Genomic DNA, 16,983 nt, shown 5'->3' on the forward strand with positions numbered 1-16,983 from the left:
TTTTTCCTTTGGCAAATGGCTTCCATATGTTAGACTTGCTTCATTAGGCCTTCAGACATGTGACTGACTGCCATGATGAGTCCTTTTGGGATTGAACTTGGTTGGAGGTCCGCTAGATACTTTATTTGCACATTTCCTAGTCACCATGTCCTTGTGCTTGAAAAAGAGGGTCTTAGCAGACAAGCTGGTGAAAGATTGCCCCTAAATACTCCCCCAACTCAGTCCCTGAGGATTTGCCCAGAAACCACAATCAGCTCTAAAGGAAGCGCCCCAGGAGAGGTGGGAGCTTGATGGGCACCCACTGCCTGAGCCCCTGAGGTATATCTGTGGAACTGCAGTGAGGAAGCCCCACACTTCCATTCCTGCCTTCCCTATCTTCCAACTGCCATCCCTGTCATTCAAGGTGGCATCCATCACTTCCCAGATTATGTTTATAACACAAGTTAGCTTGTCTTCACTATTGGGGAGGTGGTAGAGGGTGAGATGTAAGAAGGCTGAGTGAGAACTTCAAAGATCTTGTGTTAACTCATGCAGATTTTTTGTTAGTAGGTTTCTATCTTGTGGAATCAACTCTAATTTTATGATTGTCTCCTAGTTGTTTTTTTTTTTAAATTTAAGAAGTTTGCACAAAAATACTATTCTACCATCTTGCTCTTTTCCCTTTGATCAGCTTATCTTACAGTTAACCAATGACTTATTGAATTTGTTATTTTTTTTAATTGTTACTTTTATACATCTGACTGGATGGAGATCTTTTGAGTGTGAACATTCCTTCTGAATATTCCTCACACATGATCTTACAAAAACAATCCAAAAAAGGCCCATAACATGACTGACTCTGAACTTAGTAGATAACCAAGAAAGGAAAAACTTGAGGTCATTGTCCAGTCTGATCCCCAGGATCTGGGCCAGGTTTCTACAGCAGTCACAGCTGGCAACAGACAATGTGGGGCCTGAAATGCTCAGTCTGGCCTCTAAAGCCCTCCACAGCTGGCCCATGCCTGTGTTCCTGCCCTCCACAGCCTCTAGAATCTACCCTCTGGGCCTCCTTGCCTTTCTCTCTGGCTCTTCTCTATCCCAACCCTCTATTTCTGTGCTGGCTGTCTTCCAGGCCTGCAGGGCTTCTCCACTCCACATCTTGCTTGCCCTGGTTATCTTCAAGGCTCACTTCCAATCCCATGTTCTATAGGAAGCCTTTCCCCATTCACCCAGCTGCTAGTTGTTAAAGTTAAATTAAACTCCGATCTTGAATTTCCATAGAGTTTATTAATATTTAAATAAGAGAAGGCAGACAGATAGAGAGAAAAGCTCATTTCTAACTAGCCACAGGGAGTGCTTCTGCACATGACTCTCAGCTACTTTTCTTGCACCACAGGTCTGACTACAGTGAATACAGAGACTGCAATTCCTGGGACCCTTTCTTTTATATCTTCTCCTTTACCCCAGATCCTAACCTGATCCTTTCTGGGTCATATGCATGACCCAGGCTGGAGTGCAGGGATGCAGGTCAGACCCATGTGTGATCCTGCGAGGGGTTCCCTTCACACAGAATGACCCCCCTCTGAGGGAGATCTCCAATTTATCCTGCACTCTCTCTCTTGTTTATGGAGAGTTACATACATGTTTTCTCCCTCATTGGACTGGGAGGTGCCTCAAAAGCTAGAAATCTGTCTTTGTTTTTCGGTTGTATTCTCAGCACCCACTTAGCACAGTTCTTAGCACACAGTAGGTGCTTCCTAAATGCTAATGTACTGACTGACCTGAAACCAAACAGAATAATTCCCCCTTGTCCATATGATGTTTTTTGATTTTTGGTGAGTTTACTTCGATGAGGAGAAGAGCTGAGGCAAGTGAAAGGAATGATGAAGAAGGCAGAGCAAGTTTGATGTGAGAAACTGAAAAAGTCCATGAACCCTCTTTCAGACATGAATCTGTGCCCTGAGCTGAGTCCAGCTGCCAACTCATGACCAGGGGAAGGTCTAGATCAGCCTCGACCTCTCTTTGCAGGAGAGCTACCAAGACCAGTAAGACCTTCCAAAGGAACTCTTGCCACCATGGAGACACAAAAAATCAGGGCCATTTCCTCCAGAATGTAAGACACACAGAGACTCCTAAGCCAAGGACAAAGTGATCTTGGCACTAGTTATCAAAGTGCAAAATTCTGCAATAGAGAGCTTTAGATACCAGCTTGTATTTCAATCAGCAAGTTGGTACAGGGGAGTTTTTGGAGAAAGGAAGGCCTGTCTCACAGGGTTTTTGTAAGGATCACATGAAATGTCCCAATGAAAGCTTTGCAAGTCTTAAACTGCTCTATCATTGTTTGCTGTTATACATGGTCCTGGAAAAACTCTGATGGTCAGAAAAGGAACCAAGTTTCTGATCAGCAGCAGTGAGGGACACCCTAGGTTGCCTTTGCCTTTGGGAAGATCCAAGAAAGAGGGGTGGCATATTGGTATTAGTATTTGTGTTGGGAAGAGGAAAGAAAAAGGGGAGGCAGGGACAAGCTCCCCACAGAGCTATCCCAGGTAAAGGCTTTTTAAGTCATAAAATGCTTAATAAATATGAGCTATTATATTTCTCTGAAGGACATGGTCCTATAAAACTGCTTTGATGGTTGGCAAAGGAGCCAAGTTTCTGATCAGCAGCAGTGAGCGACATTGCAGTCTGACTTTGGCACAGCAAAGGAGGGGCTGCATTGCTGTAGGGTAATTTCCATGGGGAGGAGGAAAGGAAAAAAGAGGGACAGAGACAAGAAGACCCCACAGAAGGCCCTGGAAGCTCACTGATGCCTATGGTTGGTGGTAGTACTTACATCTGCTAGTAAAGGCTTCCTGAAGCTGTGGCATCTCTCTTCCTTGTAGAGGTTTTCATCAGAAATAATGGAACTTTCCCAGTGAAACAGGGCACAGAGAAGATGGGCTCTAAGGTCAAACAAGGGCCTAAGTGGCAATGACTCTGCCTCTGCTTCCATCCCTAATCTTAACCTCTCTCTCCATCCTACCTCCTCTGAGGTGCCCAGTCCCCAGCTTGTTGCCCAGCAAAACCATCTGTGTGATACAAACCAAGCCTCCTCTTGGCCTTTTCCTGATAGAAAAACTTTCTATCCTGCTCCATTCCCACTGAGTCTTGCTCCTACCTAATTGTCCTCCTGGGAAGCAGTGAGGTAGAGAAGGGAATAAGTATTTGTGTAGCAATTACTATGGAACACATCCTTTCCTAAATACTTGTTATAAAGGTCTCATTTGATACTTAAAAAACCCTGTGAGATAGATGTGGTTACTAATCCCACTTTAGAGTTGGGGAAACTGAGGTAAATGAAGGATAAGTAACTTGTTTCAGGTCACACACCATTTGTCAGAGATCAAATTTAAATTCGAATCTTCCTTAATCAACCTTTCAAACTCAGAACCAAATACTGCCCCGAAGCATCTACATCCTAAAATGTTTCTCCCCTGGTGGTGCTCACATTCTAAGAGGAGGAATACTGGAGACACACAAAATGGTTATATGCATACTCAAGGATACATACCACAGGGTACATAACTAAAAGAATATATAAATTCTCAGAAAGGAGAAAATCAAGAAGAGCTTCTGGGAGGATCACTTGTGTATCTTGAAAGGAAGGAGGGGTTTCTAGAGGATGAGGAGAGGAGAGAAGGCATTTCAAGAATAGACACAGAGGACTGGACCCTCATGCAATGGCCTGGAGGTAGGAACTGGAAATAGGCTCTGGGAAAGCTTTTCTGTTCAGAATGAATTGTGGATTATTAGAGAGAAGAAGTATGGAATGTTTGGAGAGAAGCTCCCTAGTTGTTGAGCGCCATACCATTGAGGATGACAACTTTCTCACAAAACATCCCTTCATAGCATTGTCAGAGTCAGAATCCTGCACTATGTGAGACCATCATTTTGATCCAATGTGGCGATAATGGCATTTTGATATTTTTATGGGTATAGATAACTTAATATTAAATTACATCAAATATTTTAATTTAATAAATTTAATTATATACAATCAATAAATTAAACAAATCAAATTTAATATTAAAATATAGGGCAATTTTAGTGAGGTTGGAGAGTAAGTTGATAATACCTGGAATAATTCATACTCTCTCATTCTTTCTATTTGGCAACCTGCCTTCAGTTTATACAACAGTATTTGTCATTTTTTTGGATGTGTTATATTTCCTTCTTGTTATTGCGAAACTATTGCAATCATCCTCTATATAATCCTGACCTGGCTCCCTGTAAGACCAACAACCCTGTGGAAGAGAGAGGCTACTAAGACACCATGGTAAGTAAAAAGTTCTTGTTGGAAAGTGAAGAGATGGAACACTGCTGGTTTTTTGGGATTTGGGCAGTTGGGTTTATGCTGAAAGCTGCCAGTCATCCCTGTGGCTTCTTGGTGGTTTTCCTCATGGGCTCCCTGAAGAGAGGTAGCATGATATAGTGTATAGAAAGCTGACTTGGGAGTCAGAAAGACCAGGGTTCTGGTCCTGCCTCTCAAATATATCATTTGTCAATTTCCTGCTTAACTATCTCAGGCTAAAACAGCCAAATAGTTCATCTGCCTTGGTAGACAACTGGTCCCCCTGAGCACCCTGCTATCCATTAAATCTTAGATACATTATTGATTTTTTAAACTGTCACTTGGCACAATTACTACCATGGTGTGCCATACCTAAAGTCTCATTGCCAGAATGCGTCTCTCCTGGACCCCAATCCTAGCAAGAACCTGCCCCTCCCCCAATATGTTGGACCCATTGTCAGGCATTACTTACTCTGTGTCAGCATCACCTTTCCTGTTGATTTCCCTCCTTCTTTCCCAAACCTCTTTTCTCTTCAAAGAAATTTGTTCTAAGTATAAGAATTCATAGCCCTGATCTGGCTTAAGTTTTGGCATGTGAATGGGATGATACATTAAGAGCCTTTAGGAAGTGACAAATATGAGGAAAGCAGGGAAATCTGGAAAAATCTGAATGATAAATGCAGAGTAAAGAAAGCAGGAAAATAATGTCGATGAGTAGTATAATAATGGACACAAAAAGAAAAAACCCTTAAAGTCTTCTAAACAAAGATGAAATGAGATAATTTTGTTTCCAAAGCATAGGAGACAAAACGTATTAAAAATTATTATTCTTAAAGAACAACTCTTAACTTTCTGTCTTAGAAATGATACTCAGTATTGGTTCCAAGTCAGAAGAGTAGTAAGGGCTAGGTAATTTGAGTTAATTGAGTTGCTCAGGGTTTCATGACTAGGAAGTGTGTGGCCAGATTTGAACCCAGCACATCCCTTCTCTAGGCCTGGTTCTCTGTATCTACTGAGACACATAGAAAACCCCAAATGTGTTTATTTTTAATAATAACAACCTCATTGTGATAATATTCTATAGGCTTTATGCAGTAATAATAGCTAACCTTTATATGATATCTACTATGTGCCAGCCACAATTATTATTTCATTTAATTCCTATAACCCCTACTGGGAGGCGAGTGCTATTATCTCCATTTTATAGTGTAGGAAACTGAAGCAAACAGATATTAAAATGCCTTGGTCATGGCTACACAGCAATGCTTTTCTCCTGTCAGAAAAGTGAGTAACTCTGGAGACAGGAGGTAATATACTCAGAGGGGCATTGGATATTTGGAGGCAGATGCTATTAGCTGGTGGATGAGAACAAGTCAAGACCTGTTAGGGTCTAGTCGAGGCCTCAGTTCTTTTATTTGTAACATGAGAATTCTAGAATCACTGACCTAGAAGTTCCTCTCTACCTGTAAATTGATGGGGCTGGGACCAGTGAGATACGGGTTGAACTGGGTTTGTTGAATTTTTTTATGTCTCTTTTTTTATGTATCTTTTATGTCTTTTTATCATTATTGTAGTTAACAGCTCATAGCACTTTTGGAATATTCTCTCATTTGATCTACACAACAACCCTGGGAGGCTATCATTGTCCCCATTTAACAGATGAGGAAAGTGAGGCAGAGTTGTTAAATGACTTGTCAGGGGTCACACAGCTAATTGTCCGAGACCAAATTTGATGACTTCTCTTCCAGCATCCTAAAGGCTGAGCTTCCTTGTAGTTATAAAAATACTGAGGCTTTTCAGCCAAAAACAAGAAGAAAAAGAAAATACCAAACCAGCACCCAGAACTTAAAGACTTCTTCAGACAGATGTGAGAAGTAGATGCCACTCTTTTCATCCATGGAGCTTACTGAACCTCTTCTTGTGATTCTAGAGCATGGTGGGGAGGGAGAAGGGGGCAGGAGACTACCTCATCATGGGCTTTGGAAGACAGGCTTGAGCAATGGGAGTGATCATCATGTACTTCTCTCCTTAGTCCTGCCACCCCATCCCTGGGAACTTGTGCCCACCACCAAAGGGAACAGCTGGTTCTAGGTGCTCTAGTTTGGTACCACCAGTTTCCTTTTTCAGATACATGCCCAAATACATTTAAGGGAAACCTGCTGGGCCTCAGGGTTCTCATTACCATTACTTATTCCATGTGTAGCTGAGACTGAGTCATAAAGGAAGGGTTCATTGCTGGGAAGAGGATCTGTATATCAACTGGTAAATTTTTATTAAATAGAGAAGAATGTCATAAATTTCAAAAAAACAACAACAACACAATTATTCTTCCACCTGACTAGCCTTTCATCTTTTTTTTTTTTAAATAGAAAGCTATACTCGGTGTTCTCCTTACCTGGATTATCATTGTGACATTATGTGCTGATCAGTGCACCATTACTCCCTTGGTGGTTTTAAAAAAAAAAGTAACACTAGGTAAATCTTTGATTTCTATTTTCTATTTCTAGGGATAGGAAGCTTTGTTTAGTATGAAAAGTGACTAGGAGAAGCTTGAATAGTTTATTTGTGTACATTGGACCCAAGATCCATGGGACGGAAATAGTAGGCAAAGGGTGGGAAAAGTGTAAGCTATAGAGGTGCCTGAGATGGAGAAAAGAGGCAACTACTGAAATACACATAAAAGGTCTTTCCTCCACAATCTTCTATCCTAAAATGTCAAGATATGATCTTTATGTAGGATACATTTCTAAAAGGAAGCATGGTATAAAGGTTAGAGACCTAGGATTGGAGTCAGGAAGACTTGAGTTTAAATCTCACCTCTGACCCTGGGATACCTTTGGGCTGCTGGGCCAATCAAGAGATCTCTCTCTATAGCTCAGGTTCTATCTAGTCACTCAGTTCAACAATCCCCTATTAAACATCTCCTGGGTACAAAATGTTGCACCTTCAAAGTTATTCATGGGAAGAAAATTATGATGGAAAGAAAAAAACCCTAGGAACATTCTTGCCTTCATGGAGGTTATGTCCCAGTGTTGATCTGCTATCACATATCTTGCAAAGAAGAGTATTGGATATTCCAGTTGTTACTATGAAGGCTTATTAAATGATTTTAGAGCTGTTGTTGACTTGATGGACTGTGAAGTGTTGGAGGATGTTGCTAAGGGAAACTAGAATTTCTTTTGAAAGTCTTTAAAAATGGCCCAGATTGGAGCAGCTAGGTGACTCAGAGGATAGAGTGCTAGGCCTAGAGGTGGAAGATCCTGGGTTCAAATCTATCCTCAGACAGTTCCTAGCTGTGTGACCCTGGGCAAGTCCCTTAACATCATTATCTAGCCCTTACTGCTCTTCTGTCTTGGAAAGGATACACAGTATTTATTCTAAGATGGAAGGTAATATTTTTTTTAAATGGCCCAGATTTTCCATTGTTAGAATGCTTTGATGTACCATTCAAAATAACCTTAAGAAGTTGGTAAAATCTTTTCTAGAGGCATTATTTGCATTTTAATAGAAGATTTGCCATATGTTCTGTTTTAGGTTGCAAGGATGCTCGTGGTGTAAAGCATGAGTTGTACTCTAAGTGGCACACTAAGAATTGTGAGAACTGTGAATGCACTGAAAAAGGAATGGTTTGCTGTAGCATGTGAGTTCAAAGTGATCCCTAAATAGACAGACATGAAATCACAGCATCCCAAATTTGGAAGGGACTTCTGGGGGCCATGGAGTAGAATTGATCTAGGGAGCTAGAAGCCCTTGCCTAATAAATAGCCATTGGGTCTTTGTTGAAGGTCTTCAGTGAAGGTAGTTCCTCCTCCTTCTGGAGAGTTCTCAGGATTTGCAAGCTTTTCCCACTTTGTACTTCAAAACAGACTCTTCTAAACCTTCATCCAGATCTCTTCACTCAGAGATCTCAGTTCTGCCCCTTGAGGCCAAGCAAGCTGAGCAAGTCTTTTCTCTCTTCTCTGAGGCAAACATTTCCCTTCTTTAGGTTGAGATTCCTGCATTTACCCTTTTAGGGAACTTTTTAGTTCTTGACATTTTCATTCTCCTGAAAAAATGCCCCAGATGATCAGTTTACTTCCTAACATGTTCCTGCTTGAATGGAATATGATATTCTGGATGTGATTTCATCAGGGAAGGGTACAGCAAGACTTTAACCTCCCTAGTGGAAACAATGCATAAGGCATTGGGATTGGTGTTGTGAAGGCCCAAGTTCAAAATTTGCTCAGACACATAAATATCTGCATGACAGTGAGATAATCATTTGATGTATGTCAGTTTCTTTTTCTTCCTTAAAAAAAGAGGAGTTTTAACTTGATTACTTCTAAAATCTCTTTCTTTCTGAATGTAGCATCTATAATACTTTTCTATTTAAATTTCAGTTCATCATCTAATTATCTCTGTGACCCTGGCCAAATCACTTGACTGTTCTTGGTTTCATATTCCTTATTTGTCAAAAAGATGGAGAAGGTGAAGGAGAAGAATGAGGACAAGGGAGGACAAGATGGGAAAGGAAGAGAAGAACAGGGGAGGAAGAGAAGGAGAAGTCAGAGAAGTCTCAGAAGAAAAAGAAAGAGGAAGAAAGAGAAGATGATGCAGAAGAGGTAAAAGAAGAAGATGATGAAGAAGAGAAAGAAGGAGAAGAAGATAGGTTTAGACTTGATGACTTCTAAGCTCTCCCTTCATATTTCAAATCTAGGATATATGATACTTTTTCTATTTCATTCTCAACTCAAAAATTGATAATCTGTGTGACCCTGGCTTAGTCACTTAATCACTTAGCCTCAGATTCCTCATTCATTAAAATAAAAAGAAAAATTCTTCCCTTTTTGTAATCTAGGTTTTATTAATCTTTTCTATTCAATTCCAAGATCAGAAACTTATTAAGCATGTGACTAAGGACAAGTTTGGTGTTTAACTCTCAGCTTTATAGTATACTAACTAGCACCTAGTACCTATTGGGCTCTCCATCTATACTTGTGGGAGGATTAGGATGACTCAGTATGTGGTTGGGGAGAGAGGGTTGTTCATGATCAGAAGCTGTCTAGAATAAGGGTAAGAGTCTTAATAAATTGTTCATAAGTTCCCATAAGTCCACTCTAATCTTTGCCCAATTTTCTTCTATCAACAGTATTATGAGGCCTGTCGGATATAACAAGGTTTCCTGCAAGGAAGTTTTTGACAAGCAGAATTGTATTTATATAGCTGTAATGAAAATGGAACCCTCTAAGAACTGTATATTCTCAGAATATATTGCTTAGCAATTCCATCTCCTCCTGTTTTTCCTACCGAAGTCATCACCTCCTAGTGGAACTTGTCCTCGCTTCAAGCAATGATTCTTTCTCCCTGGAATTCACAACAACAGGGGACTGTGAGCCACGTGGGAATGCCCTTGGATTTCCATTCTCCTGAAGGCCTTGTCAAGACATAGGCACACTGTTTCAGACCACAAAGTGTCACCTCTCTGACTTTTTAAATACTATAGGCATCTATGTTGTACACATTTCTCCTGTAACCTATTGTCTAATGAATATCTAAAGAAAATATATTTTCCTCTAGCATGAAATGGGATTCTACTCTTTTCCTTTACAGAAATCAACATCCAAACTCATTACTGCAGTGGGAGCTGTTTTTATGGTCTTTCTTGGAGGTAATACCTAGGATGTACTCTTTGGGGCTCAAGGGCTCAATGTTTTTTTGTTTGTTTGTTTGTTTTTAATCTACTCACCTCCCAGATCAGTGTCTGAGAATCCTGGGACCAAAAGCTGGTAGAAATAAGATTCCAAATAATCTAAGAGGAATTAGAAAGAGAGCTACCATGTTCAAGGTGGGATATTTACCAATGATGTTGACTTTCAGTTGATATCAAGTATGTGTAGGAGAACAAAGGGAGGAATTTCATTCATTTAGTGAGAATCAGAGACAATAGATGGGCTGTCTAAACATTTCACTGGTATTCTTGAAATAATAAGTGAATGATACTATATTTGTTTTCCCTTTCTAGTCTAAGTCAAATGTAGCTAGGAAAATTTCTGCAAAACCTCTAGGAAGAGGGCATGATATTGCATAAAGAGTGATGGATTTGAGTTTGAGCAAACCTAGCTAGTGGTAGTCCATCTTTTACTTGATGACCTCCAAGGAGGGAGACATCATCTCTCTAGGGAGCATCTTTTACTTTTGGAAAGCTCAAATTATTAGGAAGAGGTTATTGTTGACATTCAGTCTAAAGTATTTCTTTGCAGTTCCACCCACAGGTATTGGTTCTTTTTGCTTCCTCCCCTTCTCCATGTATGTCTGATCATCTGGCAAAGTGTTAGGTTCATAGCTAGAGTTGGAAGGAACCCTCATTTATTGTCTGGTTCAACTTCTAAATTGAGGAATGACCTCTACAATATCTCTAGCAAATGACTCTTCAACTTCCTAATGAATACTTCTACTGGAATGGAACTCATTACTTCCCTAGGCCATTTTTAGGATGAGTATAATTAATATCAAGAGGTAACATTCTCTTGGTATTATTTCTAGTGAAGTTTTGGACCCCAAATGGTTATAGAGTCATAAATTCTTAGATCTAAATCCCTGACACATTCTGGATGTGTGTCTCTGGGCAAGTCACTTTATCTCTTAGTGCCCCTAGGTGACTCTCCAAGATTATAGGCTACAAAGCAGGAGCTTATTAGTATTGGTAGAATGGATTCCTTATTGGAACTTCCCTGAAACAATGAAATCATAAGTCTGGTCCAAAGAGAAAATTTTTGCTGTCAAGTTTTTCTACATATTGGATGTCTATAACTTGAATTTAGTGAATAGCTCAGGAGATATACGAATAAATCTTTGCCTCTTCCATAAGTCATCCCATTCAATATATAAATAGAGCTACTTATCAATTATTGCTGATGGTACATGATATAGCGAAGTTGAAGGCTAAGGCCCAAAACTGAGGCCCCTGTCAACAAGGATTATGTAGGCTAAAACAGCCATTCACTCAATTCAAAACCTCAGTAGTTACACCAAAATAATCACAAAAGGCCCACTAAAGTCATCACCCATGCTAACACGATTCAATTATCCCAGAATTACAATTATGATGAACTGAATACCACTGCCAGCACTAAAATCCAAGCCTCATATAAAGGGATAGGGGATTTCTCACTCACATGGACAAAATTGTGTACTTATTTCTGGATTATTGGATGTCCCTCAGGGGATTGGGATCTTGGTCTCTGGGGGTGGAATGTCCTCAGGCTTGATGGTCAGTGATGTGGGAGGTCATTTGCCTAGGCCTGACAACAAAGTCCTGGTGTTCTGCCAGGTTTTACTGGAACTGCCAGGTGCTTTGGGAAAGGGAAAAAGGGAAAGTTGGTCCTGGAAGGGATTGGTGAAAGGGGGAGTTTTGGTTACAGGATCTATCAAGATTAATAAAACAAACAAACAAACAAACAAACAAACGAACAAACAAACAAAAAAACCAAACAAATGGAAAAACCCTTACCTTCTATTTTGAAATTGATGCTAAGTATGGATTCCAAGACCAATGAGTGCTAAGGGCTAGACAACTGGGATTAAGCGATTTGCTTAAGGTCACAGAGATAAGAAATATCTGAGGACAGATTTAAACTGAGGTTCTTTCTTTTTTTATCCTTAAATTCTTATCTTCCATCTTATTGGTCCCAAGTCAGAGGAGGAGTAGGGTTAGGCAATGGGGTTTAAGTGACTTGTCCGAGGTCATACATCTAGGAACTGTCTGAGGCCAGAATTGTACCCAGTACCTCCTCTCTCTAGGCCTGGCTCTCAATCCACTGAGCAACCCAGCTGCCTTGAATCTAGTTTCTTCAGTGTCTAAGCCTGGAGCACTATGCACGGTGCTAGCTAGCTTCCGCTCTACCACATTAATCTTAAATTTCATCTTTAATAATGACAGTAAGCTTCTATACTTTTCCTTTGATGTCTAAGCATGAAATCCAAACTATTCTGCCTGCCTTTCAAGACTCTCTATAGTCTAGCTCTGCTCTATCCTTTCCAATTTATTTCTCTTTATCCCTACAAACCACTCACTCTCTGACCTAGTCAGACTGATTTCCTCCTTGTGCCTTACCTAGAGGCAAATACTCAATCCCACTTTTGTAATCTACTTCCTTTTCCCCTTGAATGGCACAATTTTATTTCTTTTTTTACATAATTTACATAATTTTTTTTCTACCCAACATTTCAGTTTTCATTTAAATCCTTCCTTCTTCACCAGTCTTCCTCTTAGTAACCAATCTTTCACTCTGCCTGCTTCCTCCTAAATATCTAACCCAAGATATCTAGTTCCTGATTCTACAGTCCTACAATAAAAGTTGGTTGTACATTCATTTGCTTCCTGATTTATATATTTGAATTTAAACAGTTCTCTTGTTTTAAGGAGCAAAATTTCATACTCCTTAATACATTTCCCCTGGTTTCACATAATTGTATATAGTTCTCAGCTATGTTTGGGTCCAATTTCAGGTCTTTTGAATGGCATTTTTTGGTATTCTCATCTTGAGAATTATTAGTAGCTGCAAGGATGGCCTGTCTATCCCTCTCAGTAAGTAAGGCATACATGAGATCCTTTACATCAACCCAACTTGGGTTCTAAGTTCTCAAAATATTTTCAAGCCCCTTGATCACAAGCAAGTGATCCACATCAAAGGAAGGAGTACAATCTATCCATCAATCAAGATAACTGCTCCTGAAGGGGAGGTGATTTCTTATTGTTACTGTTTCCTCTTTAATTATACATGGTAACTTCCCTCAGAGGAAACATGCCTGTATTTGGGGCTTCATTAGCTTCTACTACCAAGTCTAGAATCTAAATAGAGAGAGAAAAGAAGACAGGTGGAGTAGGGGTGGGGTTAGGAGAAAGAGGAAGAGTAGAAGGAGGGGGAAGGGGAAGAAGAGAAGAAAGATAAGGAGAGGAAGAGGAGAAATAGGAAGAGGAGGGGGAGGAGGAGGAGGAGCAAGGAGCAGGAAGAAGAGTGGCTGAAAGTGGAAGGGAAGGATAGAGGAGTGGAGCTGGAGAAGGAGGAAGAGGAGGGGAAACAGGAAGAGATAGAGGAGACAGGGTGCAGACCCTGGGAGGATTGGAGGCAGGGGCAGCAGGAAAGGGTATTGGGATGGGGGAGGAAAAGGAGGAGAGCTGAAAGATGTATCCCCCTGGGGAGAGCCAGATCTTCTTCAGAAAGAAATAGACTTCCCCTAAAACACTCCCAAACTCCTGAAATGTTCTAGGTCAAAGAGGTCATGCAAAAATCCTTTCTGCTTCCAAAAGAAGCATTCAACCCCTTTTTAACTTTCCCCTAGACCTTCAATTAACATAGATAATCTACCTATCTGGTCCTACTCTGATAAAATTTAGGATGGTACCTAATCTAATCATCCTTTGACTTCTATAGACCATCCCTACACCTCTAACCTCATTAAAATTTCCTCATTCCTAACTCATCCTATCCCCCCTTTTTCTTATTCTGTAGCCCCTGCTGTGAAAGGGGCATAAAATCCCTTTACCCCATCTCCTTGAGGAGGCAGTGCTCCATCTGAACAATATCTCAGCCATATCTACACGAATTCCAAATTAATACATTTCTCTTTTTATTTTTAAGCTAAGTTTTGGAGTCTTGCATTTTTGCAAAGGGTATTGTCCTGAATCTGGGATTCACCTCAAGTTACCCCACAAAAGGAAGAGGCTAATTAGAAAGTTTAGTGGAGCAGGGGGATGTAGACATTGGCTGAGTAGAACTATCAAATGAAAAACCTCAAATGAACCTGTAAAATGTTCTTTGGGATTATCTTCTATAGCCATCTTTAACTCCTTTAATGATTTATAATCAAATGAACCATATCTAGGTCATGAGAAAACCGGTTTTGGCCAAGATTTATAGAAATAATTGCTTCCTTTCTCTTCATCCACAGTTCTTTTGGTATGCTCTTATCTTCCCAAGAAATCAGCACCTTATATAGAGGACTGTCCTTAGGGATTCATTTTAGAATATTCTTCAGGCTCCCTGGAGCATTCCCCATTGTCTAACCTTAAAAATTCCCTAAAAAGAGAAAAAAGGAGAAAACAAAAAAATTGGTTTTTCTACTGGTTATGCTTTAAAACTTAACTTTAAATCTGTTCCTAAAGGAGTGTTATTTATTTATTTATTTGTTTTTAAAACCCTTACCTTCCATCTTGGAGTCAATACTGTGTATTGGCTCCAAGGCAGAAGAGTGGTAAGGGTAGGCAATGGAGGTCAAGCGACTTGCCCAGGGTCACACAGCTGGGAAGTGTCTGAGGCCAGATTTTAACCTAGGATCTCCTGTCTCTAGGCCTGGCTCTCAATCCACTGAGCTACCCAGCTGTCCCCAAAAGGAGTGTTATTTTAAAAAATCTTCTTTAAATTTCCTTCTTAAGTTGTTATATGGTCTCTGTGAACCCACCCTAAGCATTGGATACTTTTAAAGTGAAAATGGAAATAAAAAGGAAAGTCATCTTTTTTCCACTCAAATAACACTGATCCCTTGCTTTTTGGGGCTGAGCTGAAAGCTTTCCATGCTCCTACTCCCATAGGCTAACAGTCTATCATTGGTTCCCAAACTTTTTCGGCCTACTGCCCCCTTTCAAGAAAAAGTATTACTTAGCACCCCCTGGAAATTATGAAACTATTTATTGAACTCAGAATAGAATGTAATACAAAAAAAAGTATGGCCATCACCACTTCCCTGGATCGCTGCAGCACCCACCAGGGGGTGGTAGCGCCCACTTTGGGAATCACTCTTATTTAAAAGAATGCAAGATTGAGATCTCATCAAGTTGATCCTCAGTGTTGTGTCTCAGGAACTGAGAACTCAAAAAAATTTTCTACTTTCTAGTAAACAACTTTCATGAAGAGAAAGATAGGGAAAAAAATCAGAAAAATCCATAGAGAAGGATTGTAACCAAATTCATGGTTTCCATATTTTTTATAAATAAAAAAATTGATGTTGTAGGCTTTATAAGCAATTTACTAAGTATTTTTTAGTAAAAAGAGAGAGAGAATAAAATAAGGTTTCCATCCGTTCTAACTTAAGTAGGATTGGGTCCTGAATTCCTGCCCATGTGAGGTCCCCTCAATGCTACTACTTCCCAGAAATTGTAAACTACTTAAAAGTAAGAGATAGATAGATAGACAGACAGACACTCAGACAGACACAGAGAGAAAGAGACAGACAGACAGACAGACAGACAGGCAAAGAGAGTCAGATCAGGGAGAAGGAGAGGAGCAAAGAAAGGGAATGATTTTCCTACACAGGCTTTTCAAACCTAAACTCCTGCCCCTGGATCCTTCCTTTGGCAAATGGTTTTCATATATTAGGTCTGCATCATTAGACATATCTTCAGACATATGACTGGCTGCCATGCTGAGTCCTTTTGGGCTTGTACTGGGTTGGAGGTCCCCTAGATATTTAATTCACACATTTCCTAGTTGCCATGTTTTCGAGCTTGAGAAAGTGAGTCTCAGCCAGATCAGCTGCTGAATGACAGTTCCTAAGTTTATTCTGTATGTGGTGGAAATTTTTTTTTTTGGGGGGGGGTCTTTGACATCAAAGATGCATTTCCTTTAACCACTTTAATAAACTTGAGAGGCCATTAGGAATGCAAAACAGAAATGACTTTATTTGCTGGTGAGGAGGAGTGGGGAACATTACCTAGAGCAGAATGTAGAGTGCCCCAAGAACAGACAGAAACCCTCCTTCCCTTCAATTTATATGAAAATACAATCTTGAGTTCAAATGACATCATATTGACACATTCATCACTGTCACATTTCAACCTTCCAGATCGGGTATTCTTCAAATGAACGCTTTTAGGGACTGTGGTGCCAGGGAATTTGCATACGAATCCAGACCTTTTCCTGCCAGAATGATTGCTTCTGACAGGCTGCTATTGTTCTTTCCCACAGCCTCTATCACACTTGGGTTTTTTTCAGTCAAGCACCTTTTGAGTGCAAATAGAACAGGCTGGTCTTGGAAAAAGGTGAGTGGGGCAAAGTTTATAGAAACTAGGATTCCTAAATCACTAAACTATGGTTTTAACCATTTTTAAAGCACAAGCTTAAAAGATACATCCTCAAATCCCCAAAATACTTTGTGTAATAAAGACATTGATTGTTTCTAGTCTCCCTCATAAAAAAGAGGATTAAGATGGGATTTTGAATTAAGGATGAAAGTGGGGCAATTCTTTCCTGCAGGGAGATACAATGACTCTTAAAATATTAGGGTTACAATCCAAAATGTTACTCTGAGAAATTATACAATGATTTCATGCCACATATCACCCTACTCAGTCCCTGAGAATTTGCTTGGAAACCACAATCAGCTCTAAAGGAAGTGACCCAGGAGAGTTGGTGGGTAAAGGGAGCTCCTTCCTCCCAATGTCATGTACTTTCTGTTCATCTGAGCCAGCCCATTAGCTTGGCTGGAAAGCTCCAATCAGAGATCACAGGTTAAGAGACCTAGGAACATAGGGTTACAAGTCAGATTCAGAAAGACTTTGAATGGTTCCTGAGATGTGAGAGACCAGCACACAGAGAAAGGAAGTGACGTGTGTTATATTGATTTCTGGGACAAGATGGACACACAACTTTGAGTGACAAGAACAGCAGTCGAACACCTCAGAATGTACCTAGATGCCT

At 40.2% G+C, this 16,983-nt stretch overlaps 1 pseudogene; it reads left to right on the forward strand.

Annotated features, from left to right (window-relative positions):
- The first annotated feature begins 1,932 nt into the window (after positions 1-1,932).
- Positions 1,933-9,567, forward strand: LOC123234375 (annotated as a pseudogene).
- Positions 9,568-16,983: the final 7,416 nt, after the last annotated feature.

The sequence above is a fragment of the Gracilinanus agilis genome, chromosome 2 (genome assembly GCF_016433145.1).
Source record: "Gracilinanus agilis isolate LMUSP501 chromosome 2, AgileGrace, whole genome shotgun sequence".
Lineage (NCBI taxonomy): Eukaryota > Metazoa > Chordata > Mammalia > Didelphimorphia > Didelphidae > Gracilinanus > Gracilinanus agilis.